Genomic DNA, 12,522 nt, shown 5'->3' with positions numbered 1-12,522 from the left:
AAAATACATAGAAGTAGAGAGCGTCTGGTTTCTTCCTCCCAAAATTTTTCTCTTTCTTTTCCTATTAAAAAACTTATTTTTTGAGAGCAAGAGCATTGGTGTTCAGAAGGTTCAGGAATCATTTCGCTGCACACGATCGGAACCAACAAGTTATCGTATCTTGGGAGAGGAGTGTTGAAATATAAACTTGATTTGAGCCTAAATTAATTATTTGGTTCCTTGGACTTAGTTATTTTGGGCTTAAGTAATTATGAGTCATGTTTCTAGAGAATTCTTGTAGTGTTTGGAGTGTCTAGATATTTCTTATGGTTTTAATATTCTCTAGAATACTCTTTGGATCTCTAGAGTTGAGAACTCTCTAGAATTAGTGTGTCTAGAGTTCTCCTTAGAGTAGTATAAATAGAGATGTAATCATACACATTTGTATCAAGCAAAAATACAAAAGTTCTCTCCTCCATAAAGAATTCCCCTTCCTATCAAGTTTCTATTCAAAGTCTCCAATATTCCTAAACACTTTTCCTAAACATAAAAAGCCTTATTTCCAACAAAGTGGTATCAGAGCTTCAAGATCCTCAAAAGATGGCGAATGGAGGTTTTCCTTTCCAAATGTCGATGCTCACAAAGAACAACTATGATAATTGGAGTATCAAGATGAAGGCGCTACTAGGAGCTCAAGATGTGTGGGATATCGTAGAGAATGGCTTCGAGGAGCAAGATGAAGCCTCGCTAAGCCAAGGTGTAAAGGAGACGTTGAAGGAGTCAAGAAAGAGAGACAAGAAAGCTCTCTTTCTCATTTATCAATCGGTGGATGAAGATACATTTGAGAAGATATCCAACGCAACGACGGCCAAAGAAGCATGGGATAAGCTTCAAACTTGCAACAAAGGAGTTGAGCAGGTAAAAAAGATTCATCTTCAAACTCTTAGAGGTGACTTTGAGCGTTTGTTTATGGAGGAGTCCGAGTCAATTTCTGATTATTTTTCTCGAGTATTGGCCGTAGTCAATCAACTTAAAAGAAATGGTGAAGATGTTGATGAGGTGAAGGTCATGGAAAAAATACTTCGAACTTTAAATCCAAGTTTTGACTTCATTGTTACCAACATTGAAGAAAACAAGGATTTAAAGACCATGACTATTGAGCAACTCATGGGTTCCTTACAAGCATACGAAGAAAAACAAAAGAGAAAAATTAAACAAAAGGAGGCTACGGAGCAACTACTACAACTCAATGTAAAGGAAGCAAACTATGCAAATTACAAGAGCCAAAGAGGACGAGGTCGCGGCCAAGATCGTGGACGTGGACGAGGACATGGAGGAGGAGGAAGAGGTGGTTGCAACAACCACTCCAACAAATTCAACAATGGAGAAAGAAGTTGGAATCCACAAGTAACAAGAGGTCGTGGAAGAGGAAATTCATGGTCGAGGTATGACAAATCACAAATCAAGTGTTTCAATTGCAACAAGATTGGTCACTATGCATCCGAGTGTAGATTCTCGAAGAAGGTTGAAGAGAAAGCTAACTTTGTAGAAGAAAAGGACGGAGAAGAAGAAACTTTGCTACTCGCGTGCCAAAACAAATTTGAAGAGAAAAGAAACAAGTGGTACCTCGACACCGGCGCAAGCAACCACATGTGCGGCGATAAAAGCATGTTCGTGGAGATCAATGAAGCGGCAACTGGCGATGTCTCATTTGGAGACGACTCAAAGATACCAGTCAAAGGCAAAGGTAAAATTCTCATACGTTTGAAGAATGGGAGTCATCAATTCATATCCAATGTCTACTATGTGCCTAACATGAAGAATAATATTTTGAGCTTGGGACAATTATTAGAGAAAGGCTATGACATCCATTTGAAAGAACATAGTCTTTTCTTAAGAGATTGTAGACATAACTTGATTGCTAAGGTGCCTATGTCAAAGAATAGAATGTTCCTCTTGAACATTCAAAATGATGTGGCAAAGTGTCTCAAGGCTTGCTATACCGACTCTTCGTGGCTATGGCATCTACGATTCGGGCACCTCAACTTCGACGGTTTAGAACGTTTAGCGAAGAAGGAGATGGTGAGAGGCTTGCCTAGCATCAACCACCCAGACCAACTTTGCGAAGGATGTCTAATTGGGAAGCAATTTCGTAAAAGTTTTCCAAAGGAATCAACAACAAGAGCAACAAAGCCACTAGAGCTCATACACACCGATGCCTGTGGACCAATCAAACCCAATTCATTTGGTAAGAATAAGTACTTTCTCCTCTTTATTGATGATTATTCCAGAAAAACCTGGGTTTATTTCTTGAAGGAGAAATCAGAAGTGTTTGAAAACTTTAAGAAGTTCAAAGCCCTCGTGGAGAAAGAAAGTGGTCTTTCCATCAAGGCCATGAGATCTGATCGAGGAGGAGAGTTCACTTCAAATAAGTTCAACAAATATTGTGAAGACCATGGAATCCGTCGCCCACTGACAGTGCCAAGATGGCCACAACAAAATGGAGAAGCAGAGAGAAAGAACCGGACCATACTTAACATGGTGCGAAGCATGCTCAAAAGCAAGAAGATGCCGAAGGAGTTTTGGGCTGAAGCAGTGGCATGTGCATTTTACCTAACAAACCGTTCCCCAACAAGAAGCGTGCATAAGAAGACACCACAAGAAGCATAGAGTGAAGGAAGCCTGGATCTCTCACTCAAAGTGTTTGGAAGCATTGCCTATACCCATGTTCCAGACGAAAAGAGGACAAAGCTCGATGATAAAAGTGAGAAGTACGTTTGTGGGTTATGACTCAAGATCCAAGGGATACAAGCTCTATAATCCAAATAGTAAAAAGATCGTCATAAGTCGCGACGTGGAGTTCAACGAAGAAGATTGTTGGGATTGGAGTGTTCAAGAAGATAAATGATTTCTTCCTTATTTTGAAGAAGATGATGAAATTGAACAACCAATCATAGAGGAACATATTACACCACCTGCCTCACCGACACCAAGGCTGGATGAAACAAGTTCAAGTGAGAGGACACCCGACTAAAGAGCATTGAAGAGATTTATGAGGTAACCACAAACCTAAACGACATTAACCTCTTTTGTCTTTTTGGTGATTGTGAGCCTCTAAGCTATCAAGAAGCGGCGGAAAACATAAAGTGGAAAGACGCCATGGACGAAGAAATCAAGTCAATCACGAAGAATGATACGTGGGAACTTACTACACTTCCACGAGGACACAAAGCAATTGGAGTAAGATGAGTGTACAAGGCAAAAGAATGCTAAAGGAGAAGTGAGAGATACAAAGCAAGATTGGTGGCTAAAGGCTATAGTCAAAGACAAGGAATTGACTATGATGAGTATTTGCTCCTGTTGCTCGTCTTGAAACTATTAGACTAATCATTTCTTTGGCAGCCCAAAATAAATGGAAGATCTATCAAATGGATGTGAAGTCAGCCTTCTTGAATGGTTTTCTCGAAGAAGAAGTCTATATGAGCAACCACTGGGCTATGAAGTAAAAGGGCAAGAAGAAAAAGTCTTGAAGTTGAAGAAGGTGTTGTACGGTCTCAAGCAAGCACGAGAGCTTGGAATGTTCGAATCGACAAGTACTTTCAAGACAAGAACTTCATCAAGTGTCCATATGAGCATGCACTCTATATCAAAGCGCAAAGTGGAGATATTTTGATTGTGTGTTTGTATGTAGATGACTTGATCTTTACAGGGAACAATCCAAGCATGTTCGAAGAGTTCAAGAAAGATATGTCAAATGAATTTGAGATGACGGATATGGGGCTCATGGCATATTATCTCGGCATCGAAGTAAAACAAGAAGACAAAGGAATTTTCATCACCCAAGAAGGCTATGCCAAAGAAGTCCTTAAGAAGTTCAAGATGGATGACGCCAATCCAGTTGGCACCCCGATGGAATGTGGCAGCAAGTTGAGCAAGCATGAAAAGGAGAGAATGTGGATCCAACTCTTTACAAAAGTTTGATTGGAAGTTTACGTTACTTGACATGTACAAGGCCGGATATTCTCTATGTTGTAGGAGTAGTAAGTCGCTACATGGAAGCTCCAACCACAACTCACTTCAAGGCGGCAAAGAGAATCCTTCGATACATCAAAGGTACAACAAACTTTGGCTTGCACTATTACTCTTCTGACAATTATAACATTGTTGGCTATAGTGATAGCGATTGGAGTGGAGACTTGGATGATAGAAAGAGCACTACTGGTTTGTGTTCTTTATGGGAGATACTGCTTTCACATGGATGTCAAAGAAGCAACCAATAGTCACACTATCAACTTGTGAAGCTGAGTATGTCGCTGCCACATCATGCGTTTGTCATGCAATTTGGCTAAGGAACTTGTTGAAAGAGTTAAAAATGTCACAAGAAGAACCTATGGAAATATGTGTTGACAATAAATCAGCACTCGCTTTGCAAAGAATCCAGTCTTTCATGAAAGAAGTAAGCATATCGACACCCGTTACCACTTCATAAGAGAATGCATTGAGAAGAAGGAGGTAAAGTTGAAGTATGTGATGTCTCAAGATCAAGCTGCCGACATTTTCACAAAGCCACTTAAGTTGGAAACTTTCGTGAAGCTAAGGAGTATGCTTGGAGTCACAAATCAAGTTTAAGGGGGGATGTTGAAATATAAACTTGATTTGGGCCCAAATTAATTATTTGGTTCCTTGGACTTAGTTATTTTGGGCTTAAGTAATTATGGGTCATGTTTCTAGAGAATTCTTGTAGTGTTTGGAGTGTCTAGATATTTCTTATGGTTTTAATATTCTCTAGAATACTCTTTGGATCTCTAGAGTTGAGAACTCTCTAGAATTAGTGTGTCTAGAGTTCTCCTTAGAGTAGTATAAATAGAGATGTAATCCTACACATTTGTATCAAGCAAAAATACAAAAGTTCTCTCCTCCATAAAGAATTCTCCTTCCTATCAAGTTTCTATTCAAAGTCTCCAATATTCCTAAACACTTTTCCTAAACATAAAAAGCCTTATTTCCAACAAGGAGCGCAATCAGATTTTCCTACGCGCTTCAACCCATATTTTTTTCCCTAATTTATTTTTCTTGTGCTTATTATATGATATAGTGCATTGTTGATTTATGTGGTGTCAATTAAAGTTACTTTGCTATTATTATTTTGTTATTTAATTCAAGGCTTTGAATTTTCTTCTTATTAATTTATTTCATTTTATTTTATTTTTTCCTAACAATCTTAGAGAGAAAAATATTTTTCATTTTCTTCTTGCATAGTCTTTTCTGCAATAGCATTCTATTTTATCAAAATGTCCGTCATAGATATGATTATGTCCCTTTCTAGTAAGCCTAAAAAATTTACGGGTGAAAATTTTTTTTGTTGGCAACAACAAATGAAATTCTGGCTTACTGAATTGGATTTATACTCTGTGATTTCTAAAAGAGAAATAAAAACTTCAACTTCCTCTATTGATATACTTCAAACTAATGCAACCAAATCTTCTACCACTAAGCATGATATTTCTGATAAAGATATTTTATGTCATGGACGCATTTTAAGTGCTTTGGCTGATAACATATATAAAATTTTGCCACACCAAAACTTCTGTTGAGTTATGGGAAGCACTTGAATTGAAATATGGATCTGCTAAAAAAGGTTTAAGTCAATACTCTTGCGAAAAAATGATTGATGGAAAATCTATTTCAGATCAGATCCATGAATTTGAAAATATTGTTTATGACATGAAATTGAAAGGAATTGTTTTGCCTGACATTATGCTTATGGCTTTCATGATTTCAAAATTGTCTCCTTCGTGAACTGATTTTGCTCGAAGCCTGAAACATAAACATGAAAGTTTTACCTTTGATGATTTGCTTGTCTGTCTCCGCATTGAGGATAAACATCATTCATCTCAAAAACACTTGCAAAAATCTAATTCTCACTCTAAGGCCTATCTTGTTGAGAGCTCTAGCATACCTTTCTCTAAGTCCTTCAAAAGGCATGGGTTTAACAAAAATAAATTTGGTAGAAAGCCTTCTTTTTCTAAAAATAAGAACAATGCTTATAATAACAACAATAAGCCTAAGGATAAAAATTCGGGGAATGAAATTTTTTGCTTTGTTTGTGGGCAAGCTAATCATTTGGCTAAGAATTGTTTTCAACGTCATCGCCATCCTATGTCTTTCCCTAAACCTCAGGCTAATGTTGTTACCACCAGGGCTGCCTTTGATTCCCCATCTGACAGGTACCATGTCACTAGCCCTGAGTTAAATTGTGTTTTTAACTCAAATGATTGGTTTATAGACTCCGGGGCTAATGTTCATGTGTGTGCTAATAAAAAATTATTTTCTTTATATCAGGAATCAAGCACACATGTTGTGAGCATGGGGAATGGGAGTATGGCACATGTGTTAGGAGAAGGTCAAGTGAAGCTAGAGCTATCTTCAAGGAATTTTCTTGTTTTAGATGGAGTCTATCATATTTTTTATATTAGGAAAAATTTAATAAGTACTTCTTTGTTAGTCCAACAAGGGTACAAGGTTGTTTTTGAATCCAATAGAGTTGTTATTACGAGACATGGTGTTTTTATTGGTAAAGGCTACATTTGTGATGGTTTGTTTAAGTTAAAGTCTTATGTCTCTTTCTATTAATAAAATATCCAATATTTCTTCTTTTGTTGCAAATATTGAATGTTCTAATATGTGGCATGCTAGGCTTGGACATGTGAATTTGAATTCTATCAAAAGAATCATGTCTCTTAATCTTATTCGTAAGGCTTCCATTGATTTAAAACAAAAATGTGAAACATGTATTCAAGCAAAGCAACCTAAGAGTTTTACTACATGTAGTGAAAGAGAAACTAACTTGCTTGAATTGGTTCATAGTGATGTATGTGATAGTAATGATGTGTTAACATGTGGTGGTAAGAGATATTCTATTACTGTCATTGATGATTTCTCCAAATATTGTTATGTGTATTTAGCTAATCACAAAAATGAATTGTTTGATAAGTTCAAAGTATATAAAACAGAAGTAGAAAATCAATTAGAAAAAAAAATTACAATTTTATGTTCCGATAGAGGTGGAGAATACACATCTTTAGACATGAGTAATTTTTTTGAAATGCATGGTATTATTCATGAAGTGACACCTCCGTATGCTCCTCAATCTAATGGTATTGCTGAAAGAAAGAATCGTACCTTGCTTGATATGGTGAATGCTATGCTTGTAAGTTCTGGTTTACCAAGTAATATGTGGGGTGAAGCTTTGTATTCTGCATATCATATTCTTAATAGAGTGTCTTATAAATTTTTTTAAAAAAAAAACCCTTATGAGCTATGGAGAAAAAGAGAACCAACTCTGAAATATCTTAAAGTGTAGGGGTGTCTAGCAAAGGTTAACATCCTCATTAATAAGAAAAGGAAAATTGGACCAAAAATTGTTGATTATGTTTTTGTTGGATATTTTTTGCATAGTACTACTTATAGATTTTTGGTAGTTAATTCAGAAGTGTATGAAATTTTTAATGGTACTATAATGGAATCTAGAGATGTCACTTTCTTTGAAAATATTTTTCCTTTGAAAAATAAATTGTCTAAATTTGTTTGTGATACTTCTTGTTCTAATTTGTCATCTTGTAGTAATACTAATAGGGACATTGTGTTTGAACCTAGGAGGAGTAAAATATCTAAAAAAGTTAAGGATTTTGGTTTTGAATTTTGCTCTTTTCTGCTTGAAGATGATCCTAAAACTTATGGTGATGAGAATCATGAAATTGGTCAAATACAGACTAAAGGCCCAAGTGGAGAAGGACGAAGGCCCAAGTGGAGAAGGACAAAGCCCCCGAGTGGAGAAGGATGAAGGCCCAAAGGTAGAGACACTATCAAGACTATTAATTGTTGCTGAAGGCCCAAACTAATTTGAAGGCCTAAGTTAAATATGTTTTTTAGTTATAATTTTTATTTATTGTAATTTTGACCCAAACTGTTTAGAAGGACCATGTCTATTTTTATCTTTTGTTCAAATACATTATAAGTATTGGTTTTTGTTTTTAATAAAGAAACTTTTGGCATTTTCATAAAATTTGGTGAGAGCTTCTCTCTGGGTTCCTTGTTGAACCAATCTCAAACTTATCAAGGTAATCCTTGTGGCGTCTACCCACTTATCTTCCTTCACTGGAAGTGGCATCATCCAAATCTCCGTAGCCTGTATCAAACGATTCGCCCCGTAAGATTCTCATCATCTGGTATCAGAGCTTCGGCTCTTAATACAGGTTCTATCCTATCCTATTTTTTTTTTCTTTTTAATTTGTCTAGATTCGTGTTTTGTCCTTGTTCTGTTATTTGTTTTCTTGTTTGCGTCTTGTTACGTTCTTGTTTGTGTCTTTGTTTTGTTCTTGTTCTTGTCACGTTTTTGTTCTTGTCCTTGTTTCTTGTGTCTTTCAGACTTTGTGTCAAAAAAAAAATATGTTTGAGTTCTGTTTTAATAAAAAAAAAAGTTGCAGAAATTTAAAAAGAAAAAAGAAAAAAAGAAAAAAAAAGTGGGTGTTTGATCTTTGAACACGAAATTGAGGCAGTTAGAGACTTGTCTTTTGGCAGGAAATCGTGTACCAGATCCCCTTATCTGGATTCTCCTCTAAATTTTGAGCGTTTTGATATATAGTGGGCCTCAAACGGACAACTGTAGCAAAAGTTATGAGCATTTGAAGTTTACTTGTCATATATGTTATCTTATCTGTTATCCTATCTGTTATCTTATTTGTTATCATATTTGTTGTCCAAATTAAATCTAATTTGTTATCCAAGTCCAATCTAATCTGTTATCCAAATCAAATCTGATCTTTTATCCAAATCAAATTTGATCTTTTATCCAAATCAAATCCAATCTGCTATCCAAATCAAGTCCAAGTTGTTATCCCAAATCAAATCGGTTGCTCAGTCTGTGATAATTATATTGTCTTTCCTTTTATTTTATATTACCTTGTGTATCTAATTTGGTCTATCCAGGAACTTAAGAGTGAACACGAGTGGTAAAAGGAAAGAGGTAATACATTACACAAAAGCCTATATTGAGAGCATCAAACACGAGTGAACTACCATCAAAGAGAGAAACACGTGAGTAGAGTGTGGTGAGGTCCTGAATTTTTTTTTAAATTACTGCAAAATTCTTTGTTCCTTAATCATGGCAGGAGCTGGTGACAATGATGGTGTATATCATCAACTGGACGAATTTCAGCGCTTATTACTGGACGCGATGACTACACAAATGCAACGTTTGTTGAACCATAACAATGAAGAGCTCTACAGGCGAATAGAAGGACTAGAGCACCAAATGAATCCAAATGCTGGGAGACCTTATGGTGGCAACAGAAGGGTCAATGATGGATCGAATCGAATAGAGGGGCAAGATAGAATTGAGGGAGTAAAACTCAATGTATCCTCTTTTAAAGGCAGGAGTGACCCAGACGCCTACCTTACCTGGGAGATGAAGATTCAGCATGCATTCTCCTACAATGATTATCCGGAAGAGCAGAAAGTGAAGTTAGCAGCAGCTACATTCTCAGACTATGCCCTTGTTTGGTGGAAGAAAAATCAAAGAGAGATGAAGAGAGAAGAAGGGCGGGAGATAGATACATGGACTGAGATGAGAAGGGTTATGCAAAAGAGGTATGTTCCAACTAGCTACAGTAGAACCATGCGACAGAAACTCCAGAGGTTATCCCAAGGAAGTTTGATTGTTGAAGACAAGGAGATGGAGAAGGCACTAGTGAGGGCCAAAATTGAAGAGGACACCAAAGCAGTGCATGATGGCTTTACCAACAAGGTTTTTTTCCAGCACCATGACCAGAAAATTATTCATAAACCTCTATCCCTCAGAGAAGTGTGTGATGACCAAATCAGAAGGAGAGAAAAGAGAGAACAAGAGAGAGACAATAGTGAGGCATCACAGAGGAATAGAAAAAGGAAGAGTGATACACTTGAGAGATGGAGTGATACACAAGAAAGAGAGAGAGTGATAATTCTAATCAGTTAACTATTTATGTTTCTCCTAGTGTTCAACCCTTATTGCAGGAATTTAAAGATGTCTTTCCCAAGGAGATTCCTCATGGACAGCCACCTTCAAGAAGCATAGAACATCAAGTTGATCTCCTTCCAGAAGCTTCATTGCCTAGCAGGCCAACTTACAACAACAAGCCCCAAGAGACTCAGCATAAGGATGCACAGGCCAAAGTTGAGTATGTGAAAAGATTGTATGACTAAGTGAAGGTGCAAATTGCAAAGAAGAATGAAAGCTATACCAAGCAAGCCAACAAGAAAAGGAAGGAAGTCGTACTTGAACCCGGTGATGATCCTGGACATTTGAGGAGAAATGTTTTCCAAGAAGGAGGGAATGATGAGAATCATAAAATTGGCCAAATACAGGCTAAAGGTCCAAGTGAAAAAAGACGAACGCCCAAGTGGAGAAGGACAAAGCCCCCGAGTGGAGAAGGATGAAGGCCCAAGTGGAGAAGGATGAAGGCCCAGAGGTAGAGACACTATCAAGACTATTAATTGTTGTTGAATGCCCAAACTAATTTGAAGGCCCAAGTTAAATATGTTTTTTAGTTATAATTTTTATTTATTGTAATTTTGGCCCAAACTGTTTAGAATGCCCATGTCTATTTTTATCTTTTGTTCAGATACACTATAAGTATTAGTTTTTGTTTTCAATAAAGAAACTTTTGGCATTTTCATAAAATTTGGGGAGAGCTTCTCTCTGGGTTCCTTGTTGAACCAATCTCAGACTTATCAAGGTAATCCTTGTGGCGTCTACCCTGACTTATCTTCCTTCACTGGAAGTGGCATCATCCAAATCTCCGTAGCCTGTATCAAGCGATCCGCTCCTAGTCAGGATCACATCAAAAAGTATAGGTTGTAAGTGGGTTTTCTGAAAGAAATTAAGAACTGATGAATCTATAGAAAAATTTAAGGCAAGACTTGTTGTGATTGGGTGTAAACAAATAGAAGGTGTAGATTGCTTTGATACATATTCTCCTGTTTCTAAAGTTACTGCCATTAGGGTTTTAATTGCACTTGCTTGTGTTTTTAATTTAGAAATTCATCAAATGGATGTAAAAACCGTCTTTTTAAATGGTGAATTAGAAGAAGAAATTTATATGAGCCAACCTGAAGGCTTTGTAGAACCGGGGAAGGAAAATAAAATTTGCAAACTTGTTAAATCTTTATATGGTTTGAAACAAGCTCCAAAGCAATGACACGAAAAGTTTGATCAAGTTGTTCTTTCGTATGGTTTTCAAATCAATAATAGTGATAAATGTGTGTATGTGAAACAATTTGATGATAGGGGATGTATCATTTTATGTTTGTATGTGGATGACATATTAATATTTGGTAGTAATATGCAATTCATAAATGATGTGAAGTCTTTCTTGTATATAATTTTGATATGAAGGACCTTGGTCCTGTAGATGTGATTTTGGGTATTAAGCTTATAAAGAAAAATGATGGCATGATTTTAACCCAATTACACTATGTTGAAAAGCTATTGAAGAAGTTTAATTATTTTGATGTAAAATTTGTTTCTACTCCTTATGACTCATCCATCAAGTTAAAGAAAAATTTGAGTAAAAGAATTTCTTCACATAAATATTCTCAAATTATTGGTTCTTTGTTGCATTTGACAAACTTCTCTAGGCTTGACATTGCATATGCAGTTGGTAGATTAGGAAGGTATACTAATAATCTTGATCATTCTCATTGGATTGCATTAGAAAGAGTTTTTAGATACTTAAAAGGAACCATTAATTATGGCATTCATTATACATGCTTTCCTGCAATAATTGAGGGGTTTAATGATGAAAATTGGATTTCTGATTCTGATGAAACAAAATCGACAAGTGGTTATGTTTTTACTTTAGCTGGTGGTGTAGTATCATGGAAATCTGTTAAACAAACTATTATTTCACATTCTACTATGGAAACATAAATTATTGCTTTAGATACTGCTACAAGTGAGGCTGAGTTTCTTAAAAATTTGTTATGTGATTTGCCATTGTTGAATAAGCCTATACCTCTAATTCCAATGCATTGTGATAGTCAAGTTGCTATATCTAAAGTTACTAGCAAAAATTTTAATGAAAAAAGAAGACACTTAAGAGTAAGACATAAGTGTATCAGAAATTTGATTTTTCATGGTGTCATTTCTCTTGACTTTGTCAGATCAAAAAACAACATTGCGGATCCACTTACAAAAGGGTTGACGTGTCAACAAGTACTTGAGTCGTCGAGGGGAATGAGACTAAAGCCCATTATTTAGTTACAACAATGGATACTCGTCTCCGTGTGATTGGTGATCACATGAATGGAGTTCAACGGGTAATAACGAAATTGTTTGTTGACTAAAGTACAACAAAATAAAATTTGGCGGAGTTGTTCCGTATCTCATTCCTATGACGAGGTGTATTATAAATTGTGGCAATATTAAGGTTAAGGTATTTATATATGTGTATTTTTGTTAAAAAAAATACCTCTTAATGAATCTGATGACAATTATTGTAGGGG

This window comes from Glycine max, chromosome 18, assembly GCF_000004515.6.
Source record: "Glycine max cultivar Williams 82 chromosome 18, Glycine_max_v4.0, whole genome shotgun sequence".
In the NCBI taxonomy this organism is placed as follows: domain Eukaryota; kingdom Viridiplantae; phylum Streptophyta; class Magnoliopsida; order Fabales; family Fabaceae; genus Glycine; species Glycine max.
Note: the sequence above shows the minus strand (reverse complement) of the source record.